Consider the following 18,509-nt stretch of genomic DNA (forward strand, 5'->3'; position numbering starts at 1 on the left):
TAGAGGAAATAATGCCTTATTTGCGGTGTTACCTATCTTGGTTAGATGAGATGACGGGGATAGATTTCCGTCAATGATTAGTTCTAAATTACCCTCATCGGTGATTCATAAATAAATTAGCATAAAGCACAATTGTAAAGGCATGATGCCACGAGTGCGTCAATGGAATAAAAGACGAGATAAGTTATGATAGATGTAAGATAAGAAGCAAATCAACGTGAAATAAATTGTTAGTAGATGGCGAGAGAGATGGAAGATTTTTTTTTGCTACTTCAAAATCTATGCGTCGCGAGTCAATTAGCCACTTCGGTAGCTCTTTTTCAAAAAGATTGAGATAGGAGCCACACATTAGATGCACCCTCGGAAGTCGCGGAAATTTAATCTTTCAAAGGGAGCCGCTGTAAAGAGGAGATGTTGAGGAAGATTCTAGGCGGCAAGGTCAGAAACTCTCACATATTTTCGCGTATCGAGCGAAAGATCGGAATGTGGACGTTGCGAAAGCTGAGGAAGGTGGGGAAATTAACCGTGATCGGCAAAGTTGATAACTAGGGAGTCAAAGGATTGCAGTTTAGATAATCAACGCTGTGATGCTCTGACAGTAACGACCGACTCTTAAGGTTCTGCAAGAAGCTACTCTAACGTGGGATTGAGTGGGGGAGTTGGATCTCTGAAATCTGAACGAGTTAATGAATATTTACACTCAGTAAAGACCGATTATGATTATCAGACAAAAGTTTATTGTCAATTAACAGTGACGCCGGGTTTCGCTAGTCAGTGAGCTTTTTCCGCTTCTATAGCGGTGAGGTGTTTACCCCGTCCCTCCCCTCCAACCCTATCCCTACCCCAGAGGCGTCGTCGGGCTCCTATCGCGGCGGCGCCTCTTTCCTTGTTCCTTCCCATCCAAATCCCCTCCCCGGGTAATCAGGCGTATAAGTCTCGTCCTTAGTTCCCGGCCCCGGTGTGTTGTATCCTAGAAGGGCTCCCCTGAGCCCTCATTTCTTGTCAATTAACAGCATCCAACGATATGAACGCTGGGTTTTTATCATTACTCCACCAAAATCGTTGGGACATTAATGGCTGATGCCTGGTGTCGCTATTTAGTGGGCCCTTTCCGTTTCTATAGCGGTGAGGTGTTTACCTCGTCCATCCCTTCCAATCCTATCCCTATCCCAGAGGCGTCGACGGGATCCTATCGCGGTGGCGCCTCTTTCCTTGTTCCTTCCCATCCAAACACCTCCCCGGGAGCGCGGGCGTATAAGTCTCTGACTTGATTCCCGGCCCAAGTGTGTTGTATCCATTAGATGACCCACCTAGGAGTCCTGATCTCTCTGTCAATTAACAGCCTAAGTTAAGATCTCATGACCACTCATAATTCGAATATAGTCACGGATTTAATTTCAAAGTATGGTGTGTTTCTAAGATTAGTTCTTGCTCGAGATTTTGCACACTGAAGTCAAAATTATAAAATTAAAATTAAATCATATAAGGACATTTCCCACAGGTTGCTTTGGAGATTAAAAAAAATATTACGTCAAAGCAGCGAACCGTTGAGGATGGTTTCACACGATGGAGATGAATGCACACAATGGTAAAGGATGAAGTGTTCATTCTTCACTAAAATGGGTTACTTATCTCAGCTAATTACATTAAAAAAAGTTATATAATCCATAATAATTAACTGCTAAAAATGAATGATTTTGAACATTTTCAATAACATTAGTCCCGTAAAACTATAGAGAACGAGAAAATGTATTGCTAAATGCCACCATAAACCCGACACGTTCGAGAACTATGTGATCCTATAAAGGAAATACACACTTGAGTATTGACCATGAAATAAGTATATTTGTAGCTTTGTTGATAAAAAATGGCAACCGATAAACCATACCTAACCCATACCTAATATGCCATATTTTATATTCTTTTTTTTTAATTCAGTCCAATAAAACTTTCCTTTACTCAATATCTTATAGTCAAAACCGCTCTCAGTTGGAATATTTAGTGCCTAAAATGTTTGCTTTATGACTTTAATGGAACGAAATGGAGGCTGAACAAGACGACAAATTTCACGACCTCTTAAAACCTTTACCGAAAACCATTTCACTAGCACCGCTCCTTCTTCGATTTCACGCCATTCCAGCATATTATAAATTTAGATATTCAATAAAACTATTAATATATAACAAAATTGACATTAAACCGGTATATTACCAAAAAGGAGGCCGTAGTTCACCAGAAATCTCTTTTCAAAATTTATTTCCGCCGCATGTTGCAATCGTGACATACTTCCTCGCGTATGAAGCCTGTGTCAATATACCCAGTACAAAAGTAACTATTCCACAAAAACTATCCTCCCTGCCTGGAACGAAGATTGATCTGGAAATTGAAAATATGCGCGTAAATTAGTTTGCGGGCAGAGGAGGAGAAGAAATATTGAGGGCCGGGCAGAAAGGACGCAGCAACGTTTCCACTTCCGTAATAACAAGACCATTAAACGCCAGCCTGAAGAGTGACGGCAGGTGAGGATTTAAAAAAAAAAGATCCCATTCGTGAGGTTTGCGCAGTGGGAGCTGCCGGTTGGGCCCACACGCCCCACCTACCTCGCTAGCGGGAACCTGGATGAGTTGGCAATTGTTTGCTCTTCCTAGCTGTGCAAGAAGGACCTCAGAATTTGCATACTCCCCCAGTAGACGGATAGCAGGAGGAAGGAGTTACGGCTGAGGCGTAGGAACAGAAGTGTCTCCATGGAAACGGAATGATGTTTGCTAAGCTGCAAATGTGAATGGGCTGGAAGTAATGAGCAGATTTTTTGCGTACTAAAGCTCCTATTTCTTCCCTTTCGAATGAATTTATTCAGGACGTAGGAAAGAGCAAAACAGATCGGAACGTCAGCTGTGATAGCAAATGTAAATCTTTCCAAATAGTAAAAATAATGTATTTTCCAAGCAGTAGATTTTCTTTTTATCTTTAATGCGTTTTGATCTTTCCGAATCATAGTAAAACTAGGCTGTAAAATATGGTCGCAGGAAATTTTTATGATTTCGGGATGAATAAATCTGAGAAAAATGTAAATATCAATATGTCTTAATAAATTGTAATAGCTCATTTACTTACTGTTAGAGGCAGTAACTGCACTCCAATTACTAGAATGCACCTTCACGGATAACTTAAAGGCAAACGGCGAAATTGATTACTTCTGCAAATCACTCATAGCAAATCTGCTTGAATTTAAAAGCATATCAAAAGGATATTGTTCAAATAAATTATGCCTTACTATCGAGATAAAAAATGCAACGTGATAGATATATACACAATCCTCCGAGGAAAATGTAAAAAAAAGGGCAGGAAATTACGCAACACTGCCGCATTTCGTTTCTGTAACACAACATAAAAGGATTGGAGACATTGGTGCGGAGACTTCCGTGATTATTTAATGAGTGTATTCGCTTCGGGTTTTCGCCGCGTTGATTCATTTTTGGGGACTAAAGTATCGCGTGCCTTCCAGCTGGCGTCGTCAGGACTGAAATGCAAATCATTTCCTTATGCGGTATTAGTCAGGCGCGCATCATTTGCCGGGCGGGACTTTGAAATCGATTGTTGGAAGAGACAATCTAACGATTTGATCGTTGGATTATTCTTCCTCGTAGAATAATCCCCCAAGGTCGTTAGAATATTAATTGCATATTGCTTGGTTTCGCTTATAGTAGGACCTGCCCGCCTTGTGACGGTGCAGGACTCCTCGTCCCGTCCTTCCTTCCCCGTCCTTTCCCTGAGGCGTCGTCGGGCTCTAATCGCGGCGATGCCTCTATCCTTTGTTCCTATCTGTCCTCCCCCTCTCGAGAGGCTCGGGCGTATAAGTCTCAGACTTGGTTCCCGGTCCTCGAGAGCGTATCCTTGCGGGGATCCGCCCTGGACCCCCGAACACATTGTTGGAAGAGACAATCGCGGCGGCGCCTCTATCCTTTTTCCTTCCTCTCCAGCCCCTCCCCGGTCGATCGGGCGTATAAGCTACTGGCTTGGTTCCTGGCCCCGGTGCATTGTATCCTTCGAAGGGTTCACCTAGAACCCTCAAACTCTTTGTTGGAAGAGACGATTAAACGTTGAAGCTAGAAAATAACTGTTTTCGCTATTAAAGGTCTCTTTTTTTCGATATTTCGATAGCCTCACTAATTAGCCGAGGTAAATACTTTCTATGGGGATGATCTTATATCCGTTAAAATTTATTACATGATCAGGTTCTGAAAATGCGCGATCTGCTACTAAGAAAAAGATGAAACATTTCCTTTTCGGTTTCTCTGACACAGAGCAAACAACTCAAGTCAGATCCTAAATGGAAAATTCAGAGGAACATTATGGAACTTCTGAAACAGTCATGAATACCTCAGGAGAAGTGAAGGTCACTGATCCAGTCGGCTCCAAAGCCGAGTGTCATTGATTCCCCAACACAAAAGATAGGTAGATATCTAGGCCAGAACCAGCGGCCATTCTCAGTCCTAACCGCGTCAGATGTGAAGTACCTACTCATCCCTTACCATTTAAATTAAAAAGAAGGCACGCTTAATAAAGATCAACTCGTTAGTTTTGACGTTGTGTTTTTATTTCCACAAAAATTCCGGTTGAAGATAAAATTAAAATTACAAATACGCTGATGATAAAAGATCTCCCGAAATATTTATCAAAAAATGGTGGAATTTTGCCTCAACAACTGAATTTTTGCGGTATAGGAAATTATAGGAGCAGTGTGAAGAAATGTGGAAGAATTGGAAAATAGATAAGTGGATATTTATGACAAAAAACCAAAACTGTTCGCTCGATATGGCGACACCCATTAACACCCATTCAATGTACAACGAAATTGGAAGAATAATATAATCTTCCTTTCTCGGAAGGCCTTGTATCCAGGGAGGCGGGTGGCAGTTTATCGGGTATGTAGTTTATCGGAAGAAATTCCAAACTGACCAATATTTAAATGCCAAATCCCACCATCGCTCTGGCCTTCCACAGAACCCATACCATCTCTGACGCTCTCAAAAGAAAAGCAAAACCTCCTGACCACGCTATAAACTAATGGCTATTGTCATAAAAATCATTCAAAACATTTTGCGTGAGGAAAACAGTGAATGTGACGCTGTCAGGCATACTTCTATGGATAAAAAACAGATGGCTAGGGCCTACGCTACTTTACCATATGTCGCTGGGACTTTGCTTATATTCTTAGTTAATAATTTGGTTGTTATATAAAGTAATTACCGGTATACTTTGAAGAAAGACTGATTTTTAGCCCACATTTTTTTTAAATCTTCCATGCATTATTGACAGAATTAAATTAGATAAAATCCAAATATAATATATATCCTCTGACAGCGGAACTGACACTAGCGGCCTGGGGGACCAGGTTGGTGTGGTGGCAAGAGTGTTGGATTCCTACCCCATGGGCTCAGGTTCAAATCCCGGCGGTGGTAAAGAATTTTCAGAGACTGCCCGATCCCTGCTTGAATGTTGTGTGGAGGACATTTCAAGCGGAACACTCCGTCCGTCGGATGGGACGTTAAGCTGTGGTCCCCTTGGCGCCTTTTGTTAAGAGAGGGCTAATGCCGACGCCAGGTTTCTCTCCACCCTTCCTTCCATACCCTACCCTCATGGCGGAAAAAAATTACCTCAGCTGTTGGTCGCCTCCTCCAAATGCCATACCACATTACCGACCTTTTTTTGTTTTTTTATTTCACACACCACCGAAAACAGCACTGTTCGGCCTTTCAATCGGCGTTGACAACATTTAACAATCAAGCGTTCACAAACATCCATGCTCTGGATAAGGGTAACGTACCCAGGTGCGACTCGAACCCGCGACCTTCGGTTTGGGAGGCGAAGACTTTCCCCCGCCGCCACCGATGCGTATCCTTTGTAATTTTGAGGAGATAGACTGCTGGGAAATACGGGCAATTATTGAAGTACCAAGTGAAATGAGTGGGTGTATTCAACAAAAACTTGTTGAGGAGATATGGGGTTATATTTCACTTTATTGCCTGCGACGAAAGAAGAAAGGTAACGAATGAAACATATTATGATCATCGTACGATGCGTAAGACTTGTGAGGAAGTTCTCGCCAAAGATTATATACTCTAGGTTCTCGGTATAGCTGAAGTCATCCACATGCGCAGAAAAGGGGAGGCAAAACGTGTCGGCTAGGTAAGGGAAAGGAATGGAGGGGAATGTGAGTAATATAGTACATAGGAGCTATACTATCAATAGAATAAATAGGCAGGATGGGCAATACATCACTTGAACATAGAGATGGAATTCCTAGCCGTAATCGAAAATTTGGCCCTAAATGAATGGAGTAGGAATTCTGAAGCCTTCCCTCACCTCTCTGTCACCCCGTTCGAACAAGAGACAACGCCCACTCAGCAACACAGAGAAGTGAATAGATGTGGTAATTACAATTCACGGGAAAAATTTACGTATAGGCCACGAAAATCGTAAAAAAAATAATCTCACCGGTCGTATCCCTCCACCCAAGGTAACTGCGTTCGTAGATTAAGACTTTCCCATTCTCAAAATAGTTCACTCAACTACGCCTCAAGATCTCGTTATGACTGTGATAAGCTACCTGATTAATGATATACAGAAGCATAGGATTATTTTCAGCATAAAAATGATCATTTTTCACATGTACTGCAACGATCCCAAAAGCCTCTCTATTTTTTACCTCGCAACTTGGTAACGAAAGATAAGATACAAAGTGGTTGCTACAAAGGTAATTCGTGGTACGAAATTTCGTACATTACGAAGATGAAATGTTTAAACTATGCAAGGATAATAAATTGGAAAGTTTACCGAACTACGATGCCATTCTCGAGAAGCATTTGAATAGTTATAGGTGAATACGAAACGAGGTACTGCGGAGCTCCGTCAACTAGTACATAATGTGTGAAAGACGAGTACCTCATGTACGTTGAAAAAAGCCAGTTGAAACTAAAAATGCGAGCTCATAAAAAGCGTAAACTATAAAAATATAAATTAATCTAATGGGAAGCAAGTTAAGGCTGTATTGAAGTGCAGCAAGTTGAATGAATACGAATATTGTGATTAAGTGACTAATAATGCGTACTTTAGGGCTAGAAAAGAGATTTGGCATGTTTATCCGAAGTTAGTGACATGAATGTAGTTAAAAAAACAGAAAGAATGTAAACGGAAATAAAACGATGCTAATGATAAAGTAGTAACCAATTAAACAATCTGACGGCAGGGATACCGAAATTCAATTAGATGAACACAACAAGAGAAAGAGGAACATGTTAGATAAAAATTATTGTGAAAACAACAAAAAAATCGCAAGAAGATTGAGGAATAATGGAAGCGGGTGCAATGAAATATAGGTCAGCAGAGGGACAATTCACTAAATCACCAAGAGGTAAGAAAGTGTGGAAGAAAAATATTGCACTCATTTGGTTTCCCCGCGAAATAAGGATTGCAATAGAATAGATGCAATAAAGAACAATTAATAACAAAAGAAAGAGGAAAACTAAGAAGGAATTGAATGACACAAAAAACCAAATTGCGAATATAAGAGGAAATCTGGGATATTTCTCGTGGATTGTGGCTGCAGTAGATGCAATTATACATTTAAGTGGGTTGGAAGCCAAGGGGTCCAAGTGATTTCTTTTTTCGATGCATAGTTAGGTACAGAAATTAGGTATAGAAAACAAACGAGAGGAATTAGATATTTGGTACTTAATGCATTTGATTTTCCACTAGATATCAGCGCAGAACAGAGACTCACTCGTATCCCTTGGCAACCAGGTTTTTGTTTATTTATTCTAACAATTAACTTTACATAACTCCGTAGAGAAAAAAATCACCTATACCCCTTGGCTTATCAAGCCCTCATTTGCAAGCTATGAAAAGTAATATCAGAAAATAGATGAGTGTAACAGTATTCTCAAAACGTTTCATAGGTTACGAACAGAAAAGGCTGGAGAAACACGCCTAATATGAAATAAATGCAAAGGTTACACGTGACAAAATCTTCAAATAAGATTTGTAGGCACTATGGATTTAGGAAAAATAAAGTGACCGACAAGGACAAACGGAATACATTTCAGAAAATTTCGCAATTTTTATAGCATATTATATATTCGTCTTTACTTCACCTTTAGTACCAGTAAAAATATACGGTTTTCATATCACCCGAGGTTAAACGAAGCCATTTTCGGGAAAAATATCTGGTTGAAAAAAAAGCAAATTCAGCCAACTATACAGAAAATATATAGAAGAGATAATATCTGATAACATTACTTCGCGCACTAACAGGCTTTTACCTATATGAATCATAATTATTTCAGTTACTTCCTAAGGATTTCTTTGGTTTTTCTCCGCAAAAATCGATGATCAGCAGACTTATTATTCAGCGGAGATTATTGGGTGCGAAATGTTTAGTTGCGAAAACGAAAATCGGTTTAATAAACCTTGACTCCATTTTTATCGCATCTGATGGAAATAGAAAAAATAATAAAAAACAATAAAAACTGCGGAAATATTAAAAAAAACGAATCTATCGCTTTCGATTGTAGTATTGCAATTGGCTTTGAATAATTTTTGATTAAATTAAAGACAATTATACTATTATAACTTTAGCAAAATAAAAAAACTTTGCGAATATTTTTCCTCACACCACACATAATATAATTCTACCACTGAGACGACTTAAGAATGAGTACTCTAAATAAAAATTACTTACCTGAAAAATTCACAGCAAAGGGAGGCGCGCGGTTTCCAGTTCGTCCCTCAAAAAAATGCTCGCGTCTTTAAGCAGAACGTAAACACTCTACCTTCTCTCACCCTCGTTATCTTCAAATCTGCAGCAAAGTCCGCATAACGCGTAACAAAAGAATGTAAGTTCTGACCTTTCTACACACAGCACACCCGCATTGAAGTCACTCCTTGGCTGCCACCATATAATCAGCCGTTGAAATCACTGTTGTCAAAACTATTTCAAAGTTTCTACCGACGCCTGTACCCTACCGTAACCTCCGGCCACAGCCAAAAATCGTCGAATGCTCGAAAAAACGCCCCTCACAATATCAGCCCTTTACGTTAAATTTTCCCGAGGGTAAGAGCCGTGAACTTGCGCGGACTTGCTCACTGGAGGTAAGGCTTTTAAAAACTGCCCTCGCGGCCTTCCAGGTTGACGCTTTTTATACGCATGCGCTGAGTGACAGAGGGGAGAGGGGTCAAAGCGTACGCCGCAGCCATCCGTCAAACTCCCCCGCCCTCCCCTTCACCCCCCCTCCACCGTCACTTTCCCCTCAAACCCCTTTCCCACCTCTCTGGACTTCCGACGAAAGAATCGCCCGTCTCTGTTCACCACCAATGGCTCGGTCGACGGCGATGAGTTTCACGCGGAACGAAATGAAACGACCTTCATTACTAGATGACGATCATTAATAGGTTTAGAGGTTAAATCAGCGCCGATTCGGCATCGGTCAGCGACGGTTAAGCGACGTCATTACACGCGAAGGAACCGGGTTCGAATCCCGGATGAGGGGCACAGATTTTGGAAGTATTAAAATAGTAAAAGTAATTGCATTTTCCCAAACATGTGCAATTATTAGAGCAACAAATAAATAGGGAAGCTCCGAGTTACCCCGAAGACCGAAATCTGTGTGCGAGTGACCCGAATATCGTGTAAATATTTAGAGAAAAAGAGTGAAATATTACAGTGATATACAAGGCGCAAATTTTTACAGCACTAAACATACAGCAGACTTATTGTCCATAAGTATTTTACAGATTTACTTTACACATTGATGTTGCAATACTACTCTAAACTGGAAGCGATAAGGAGCAAAGACTGCCCTCAGTCGAGCAAGTCAATTTAGATGAACAAGATCCACGAATCATCTTTTGCATCGATGAAAGGCCATTGTAATTTCTCCTATACCCCAAGTTGAAAGCACTTATATCCTTCCGCCATCACTTCCGAGTCTGCTTCGTCGATTCAATGCGTTGAAAGGAATAAAATAATATATATTGAGGGGACGCTCTCGTTTCATTACCCTGGCACTAAAACTGCGGAAATTCCGATTTTGCCTTCAATTTCAAATCCATGAGTGTATATTTCAATCATGACACCCTTAATTAAAAGAGATTAATTTCTGTTTTAGCTGAAGATACCCTATAAAAACTGGTGAGACAGAAAATTTTCCCGAAAGGAGCTTTTATTATAACTTGGTTATAATTAACATTTACTTTGCCGTACCCTCTTCGTAGCGTATCTCTAACTAAATATTTACTCACCGAGATCAAAATAGAAAAAAATACATAAAAGGTAATAAGAATTGGGTCCTTTCTTAGCACTGCTCCAGCGTGGAATACTGCGATATTGACACATTTTATGCTGAATATCTATCTTTAACAAGTTAACTCAACCATTCACCAAAATAATAGGGTATCACTATTATGCATTTCTGGTAGCCACAATGAACATTTCCACAGTAAGTTATCTTTAAGAGAAACACAAGTGACAAGCGATTTGGTATTAAAGCATCCTGCAGCAACGATATTTACGTAGAATTCTTTCCCAGGAGATTTATGTTAATTCGACCTTCCTAGAACACCTTCGCCTGACGCTCTTTCCATGACGTTTTTCTCCCACGCCAATTCTTATAAGTCTGCGAGTGATTGAGCGAATCATCGCCAGCATAGTGGCAAAGAATACATAATATCATACTGTTACACGCAGTGATTACGTTACAATGCACGTAAGGTAGAGGCGCTCATAAGGTGCAATCTCACAATGCTTTTTTCAGCGATCGATCACGATGATTCAACAGATCCGGAGTTTTACTTCTGGGAAATGTCAGGAACCATAATTTTTAATGTAAATCAATAACTCATTACATTATTAAATAGAGAAATAAGTTTTCCTAACTGCCACCATATTAGAAACATGAAAAAAGTTGCTGCAGAATTGTTGTTGCAATCCATGAATTAATGAAAGTGAAAACTACATTTGCCCTATAATATTTGGTAATTAAAAAATAGAAAGAGTATTCATATGGTTCAGATAGTGGTATCTATGGGCTATAAATTATATTAAATCAATCTCATAAAAATTTCAACTAGAGAAAAATATGGCTTTAAGCATAAGAGAGAAGTCAACAAGATACGTATTTTGCCTGAAGAAAAGAAATCAAGAAACATCATAAATGAGCCCAAACAAATGAAATTGTCTTCGTAATTTTGGATGACCTAATAAGATGGCTTAAGCGCTAGTTCATATTCGATTTTGAACGAAAAAAATGAAAAAGCGTTTAAACGCGGGATATCATCCCCAAAGGATGGATAAACAATAATATTTGCAAAACACATTAAATTTACTCAAGAAGCGCCAGCGGATGAGAAAAAAAAAACTTTCAAGCAAAGCTAAACGTTTCGATAGTGAATGCAAGATAAATATGGCGTGATAAAATAATAAGCAATTAACAATAAAATCAAGTTTGAATTCATAAATATTCTCGCTATTGGAATAAGGCTGCTGCTATTGAAGCGGCAGGAGCGATATTATTTTTGCGGAAGGCGTAAAAAAATAAATAAATAAACTTTAATCGCGAGATATCGAGGTAAATTTTTAAAATAACATCTCATTATAATTTAGATTATAAATAGAAATTATAATTAGAATATTAATAGATATAAATAGAATACAAATTAGAATATAAATAGAATACAAATTAGAATATAAATAGAATACAAATTAGAAAATAAATAGATAAAATGCGCTAACAATGAATTTAATTACCATAACTGCTGGAGAGTCTCTTACGGTAAAAAATACGTTCCTTTGAAAGACTTAGAAGGTGCTTCCGATTCCAAGGAGCGAAAAATTTATTCTTGATAATTCCGTCACAATAATTCACCGATAATGGTCTAATGTTATTTTCCAGTGACCAACGTACTTGCAATCCGCATTAATAATGCATTGCCATTAAAATTGTACGAAAACAGATTATAAGATTCTCAATGTGTCAGGCTTTTTTCTTCCACGAAATTTCACTTATCAGCCCCAACCACCGAAAAGGGTAACGAAATCTTATCTTAAAAACATTGAACATAAAGCTAAATCAGCAAAAAGGGCATACAAAGGTTTACTGATGACTGGCATTGGACGAGGACCTCACTCGAGACAGCCGTAATCTACAGCATTCCATCAGAAAGACTCAGACGCCAATTTAGCAGATCTTTAGCAGCAAAAAGGCATAAGATAATCGACAAAAATGTGTCCGTGAGACATTTCATAACTGCCGCGTCAAAGTTCCACTGCAGACGAAAAGATACAGACAGTAAAACTGATGAAACGGGTTAGTCTTTAAAGAAACGCAAATTCAAATTATTTTCATGCCAATCCTAAATTATGATACATAGATAATTAATAATAATAACACACCACATCAACTGACGATATAATAGGTAGGGATACCGTGAAATATGCTCGGTAAATTTCATTTGAAAATCAGAATGCTACTTATTAGCTACTTAGGCTGTAGTTAAGATGCCGATCTAGGCTATAAAAATGTAAACAAAGAGAATAAATATAATTTTATTGCGAAAATATTATGCATGGATGCTGTACCATACGAATCGCAATGAATTTCTCGATGGTATATCGTAACTATTACACCTTGTATTACTACTTATACTACTATATACTACGAATTATACCTTGACGTTACCACGCTTTATATTTATCGGTAAAAGGGTAGATGTTATTTTTGAGTAATTAGCACATTTAAATCATATCACGTTATTTAAGTGAAAATGGCGCCACAACCTTCAATAGCTGGAATAAGAAAACTTAAATATTTCAGAATTTATCTTCCATTTTCCATGAGCTTTAATTTAAACATTTTTACATGGGGACACGTATTCTGTAAAAAATGGTATTTTGAGGGTTTTTTTTAAATTTTTTGTTCTTAGTAATTTGCTTTGTATTTTGGTTTATGCATATTTTTTGTGTGCTGTAACCTATCAATCAAGCTGGCACTTTGCATTTCATATTTTTGTCTTAATGTACTTCCTGGCTTTATGTTACCACCCGACTTCTTGGTTGACTTTTAACAATTTATGTAATAATAATAATTAAAAATATAGGATGGTTGTAATGTAAAATAACGAAGCTCCTTTTATTTCCAGGTTAGCGATACGTATTTGTTCTGAATCTCGTGGTTGCGGTCTTACCTCTTTATCAATCGAACACGGAAAAATGTATGCCACCCACCTGAGCGAGCGACCGCACGGATTCGATGTATTCGAAAGACTCAGAATACACTGCGTGAGTCACGGACTGAGTGGGCATATTTTAAACTAGACACTTTTGTCAGATGAACATTCTCGCAGGCTTCAAGGTCGTTGGGATGGTCTTGGGAGGGACGCACACATGACAAGGATCGCGCCTGAAAACGAGATGGATCAGTGACGGCCGTGAACGTTTCTCCATCTCCTCGAGATTTAGCTTCAGATATTTATTTTTCAAAACTTCCGGGTTAGGATGATCTCCTAGTCATGAACCCACAAAATCGCTATTCAATGTGGAGGATAAGTTTTGAGTTAAATTTTGTTAAAGGTTTGCGAAGCTTTCTAATAATTATTTACGAAATAAGCTCCGTAGTATATGAGGAGCGCAACATTCTTTAAAGGAGGTTAGGTGTAGAATAACATGCTAATAAGGGATTCGATAAACCACCGAAAAAAAGGTGTGCAATTCCAACGACTAATTTTTTTGACAAAAGATGCACTATTTTGAGTTACGTTCTTCTCCCTTCTCTTCTCTGATCTGCCATTAGCTTAGTTGGTTATTGTTGGTTGTTGATTGTAACACCCGAGATTATTGTGAATCTGTTCAAACCTAGAATACATGTTTATTGAGGTTGAGGATAGCTATCAATAACTATAGTTATTGATTTCTATACACCCTGATCCTTTAAAAAGATACAGCAACCCACAACACGAAGCTTTATTAGTATATATAATTGCGGCATTTTGGTTTCCGGGTGCATCGACGTCTTCCCATATTTTGCATCAATAAACTCTTTCAGTTGAAATAGGAAGATTTAAATATCAACGTATGGAGTGTAACTGTCTGCGGTTAAATAATATAAAGGTAATATTTATACCAGTTAAATTTCTCACAAAGTAAACTGGAATAAGGTACCTTACCAGCAAAAAAACGAGGAGTTAAGCACAATGACACATTTATAGACGTAATGACTTTAGGAAATAATTTCTTCAAGTTATTTTCTACTTCCTGTTGAATAGAAATGACCCGAATACAACATTATATATGATTGTTCAGTAGCAATTACACATAACAAGTTATTTACCTACTTAGGCACATATGGGAGGAAAATAAACATAGAAGAGAAAATAAAATTAGAGATTTAATGTTTATTCCTTAAAAAAATAGTGATTGAAATAAGTCTCACAGACTCAATCCATATCATTTCTGAGTAATAAGAAGCCAAATAAATATTTCAGACCATTGAAAATTTTAATATTAATTCACGTCAACGAAATACAAAAAGATGACTGACTGAGCTCCAGTTTTGTGACAAATTCTGCAATCTAATCATCTAATTGAAAGGAGATTTTAGCAATTATTATCAGACTCGTAAAATAATGGGCTGCGCCCTGAATATATGCCAGTATTTTTACTGTAACGACAGGTGTACCGATGGATAGGAGCTCATGATAAACTACTACATCCTCAGGGCGGAATTTTTTCGCTGAATAGCAGAAAAAATCAATTAGTACTTTAAACTAAGAAATATAAAAAATACTTACTCAAGCGTCGCTAAGGATAGAAGCTAAGAAATTGGAACACAAAAATCTTTTAGACTCGTCAGTGGCAGGAATGTGAGATAAAATAAGGAAATATAGTATGGAATATTGGGACAGTGTGTCAAAAAAGAAATACATCCAAAAATGAACGATAATGAGGAAAGTAAAAAAAAAACATATGGTTGGACGGTGGGATGCGAGGAAACTTAAAAAAAGTGGGATATGTTAGACAGATGGCTGTTACTATCACATTTAGGGACATGAAATAAAAAAGAAAAGTGGCTACCTCTCAGCAATTACTAATAGTTGGATATAAATATGCCTGGCGGAAAACAGGCCGTGCACCTTTAGATTGGAAGAAAAAAGCGCCAAAAAATGAATGAAAAACGAGCTCGGGAATGATAAGAGACTTGAAAGTAGAATGGATCCGAAAGATGTTAAAAAATGTACATTTATGAAAAAAGGGGACCAATCTCAGGATAATGACTTTTATATTTGTTTAAGTATACCGGGATTAGCCACGGTGGCAACTTTTACGGAGTCACCCGCGATGAACCCTCTTCTGATTTAAATCATGTCCGCAATTTGTTTCGACTACGATGTTCCTATGACGTGCATGTATCAAATCTACTGCTAACATCACGAATACGGCGATCATTTAATTCCCAGTCATTAAAATTTGAACTTTAAATCAAGCCATATGATTTACGTCAGAAATCAATGCCACGGTTATAACTTTTACGGAGTCACCCGCAATGCACGAATTCCACAAATTTCCACAGGGGCCAATGACGCCTCGGTAGCTTAACTGGTTAAGGCACTCGGCCGGAAATCGAGGAATCTCGGTCAAGGCAAATGATTTTTCTCTGTGGATTTTTCGCATAACTTTTATAGTTATATCTTGAAAGTTTTCTCAAAATCACTTTACATTAGGTACTTGAGAGGAGTCTTAAAAGAGATATCCCAAAGGACCAAAAAATGCCTCCCAACTAATACTCCCCAACGTCAAAAACATAACGAAATTGCTATCTCATGCGTTAACATACATGATTTCATACACATTTCACATAAAAATCAGGTCTATGTTGCTACCTATTCGACATTAAAACAGATACAAATAGCTCAGAAGCTGGACACTATGCTATCGTCTGATAGCCGGAGAAAAGGATAAAAAATTAGATATTAGTGCACCGCACTTTTATACAGACTCTACGTCTGAGCACAGAAATACAGTGACTCCGCGAACAGAGTGAGGTCATGAAGTACAGTGCAGAATCTACAACCAAACTAATGTTCACAGAACGGGAAGTGATTTCACTCACGAAAACACGGGGTGCAATAGTGCATGACCATACGAATACGGAGATTTTCAATTAAATATTCATCCCTGATTTAGTGTTTTATGAAGAGCACTGATGCAGCTTCCTTTCATCTAAAGTATCATGAAACGACTGAAGAAATAGTATAATGTAGACAAGAAAAGATTTTGCAGTTATTGCGTAATCGTCACCACAGGTATTCCTCTGATTGAAAATCAACAAAGGAAACAGATCACTTTTTTGGGCATGCTGATATTGCACCTAAAATGAAAAGACTGCATTAAATCCACTTTCATTATTACGTCCCCTTAATCTGGTCAGCCTTGAAATCACACCATTGTTTGGAGTGCAAGCGATCGTATCTAAACTGTCGCCAACGCGCACGGATGCTTCGAGAATAAAGGGAAGACTGCAGTTGTGAAACCTTAGATGCGTAGATTGTAACACGAACACGGGATCACCAGCCAGCGCAGGAAATAATTTATCAATCTTAGTGAATAAAATGGCAATCATTCGCCCTGGAGCATTGTGTTTACCACACTATGATGAACACCGTACGGAGGATATCACTAAGCCGGCGCGATATCAAAGTACGCAGAAGTTAATAGTGTTCAGTGCTAGGCAGGTTGAACATGCAATATCAAGGCCTGCAAGTCTCTCTATGCGTTTAAGAAGGCTGTAAAACGGAGTCAACGTCATTTTCATTAAAATTTCAAAATATTTTCTTCTATACAACTGCACTTCATCGACTGACGGCCACTAAAAATATTTTTATTTTACAAAATAAAAACAATTTTTCAAGAAGATAGCAAGAGCCATGATGTTCAAATTTTGAGAGTTACTTTTCTAGCATATAACCTCCTTATAATAGCTATCGAATGCTAATGTCTGACACTTAAAAAAAAATTACAATCGCAGCGATGATATCACTAGTTGACTGACAGTTACATTTTATTCACAACCTACCATACTTCTCCCACGGTAATAAATAACTCTGAATTGTTTTTCGCTCTGATTTCTATCACCTGTGTGATTTGGTGACAAGAGGTGAATCAAAGACATGAAAGGCAAAATAATAAAGATATGAAAGTCACATGATGATTAGGAGAGGTTGCCAAAGATGCAGGAATTTTCGCTGATGAAATACAAAAGCGCGTTTGATACGGGTTATCGAAATGTTGTTGTGTTAAGTGCGATGGAGTAAAGAAAGTGAAAGAATTTCGAAAGATGTTATTTCATTATATATACATTGCGGAATAGAGGGTGAATGGAATATCGATTCAACAGAGGCAAAGGTTGAGAGCTTATTTGAGTAAGTACCTATCTGGAAGCTGTAATCCATTGCATTAGCCTTTCACGAAAAAAATTGACCATTACAACCATTGCCTAAGTAGTGTACGTACTGTAAATGTAATTTGCGAGACTATGTGTCCTAATTTAAAGTACCCTTGGTTGTGGATATTGAAATTTCTCAACTGTAAGGGAATATGTATTGTAAATAAAGCAAACAATTGTATATTCCACCAACTGTGTAAAAGAAATGTATTTTCACATCTTTTAAACTATTAAATAAAGTCAAAAGTAGAGTTGTTTTGAGATATTCATCTTTTCAAACTATTTTTTTCCATGCTGCAGACTAATGGAAAATACGAGGAAATACGAATATATCACTTAGTGTTTCAACTCGAAGTTTCAGTGGCTAATCCTGATAATAGCAACTGGGGCCAATAAGTGCATTGAAGAGAGGAAGAAAATACAACTCTACGGGAAAATGAGACGCCCAAAAAGTAAACAAAACAACAATTAACAAAATGGCTAACGAAAGAGAACCGCTGTAATGTTCACATTTTTACTACTTAATAGTTCTTAAACATGAGATAATTGAGAGAAAAACAGATGGTGATAAGTTTTTTCAACGAAAATTATCATTTAATTTTTTCAATGCACCAGTATATTCTTTCCGGCGTAGGTATTAGATGAAAGATAGGACTTTTTAGTCCCAATCTCACCCAATAAAGACTTATTATTATGTACGTGAAATGACGATTATTCCCTCGATTTATTGATTGAAATTACTGATTCGACGTTTAATTTCAATTATATGAGCTCAATAACTGTTGAGCGTAAGGGAAAAGAAATCAAATCCTCAGAGTGAAAAATTTCCATCACAGTAATTCAATCAATGAGTCCAAAAGATAAGACATAGGAGATAGGTCAATTTATGGTATCATACTGTGGGAAAGTAATCGTGTGACGATAACAATGTTTTTCTATCCGGCTTGCGGCTGATAATACAAGAGTCCGCCGGATGAGTATTTTTTCCGGGAAAATCAATCTGCAAAAAATAATAAT

General features: G+C 38.0%; 1 protein-coding gene across 3 annotated transcripts in view; it reads right to left on the bottom strand.

The window, feature by feature from the left end:
- The window catches only part of LOC124158705 (proton-coupled amino acid transporter-like protein CG1139), a 192,468-nt gene that overhangs the window by 63,416 nt on the left and 110,543 nt on the right, over positions 1-18,509 (bottom strand). The window contains exon 1 of one of the 3 annotated variants that reach the window (XM_046533946.1): positions 8,741-9,175. The exons of the other annotated variants lie outside the window; for them this stretch is intronic. The gene's annotated coding sequence lies outside the window, so the exon portion shown is untranslated. Of the gene's footprint in view, positions 1-8,740; positions 9,176-18,509 lie in introns of those variants that run through there. 3 annotated transcript variants of the gene reach the window in all.

The sequence above is a fragment of the Ischnura elegans genome, chromosome 5, assembly GCF_921293095.1.
Source record: "Ischnura elegans chromosome 5, ioIscEleg1.1, whole genome shotgun sequence".
Lineage (NCBI taxonomy): Eukaryota > Metazoa > Arthropoda > Insecta > Odonata > Coenagrionidae > Ischnura > Ischnura elegans.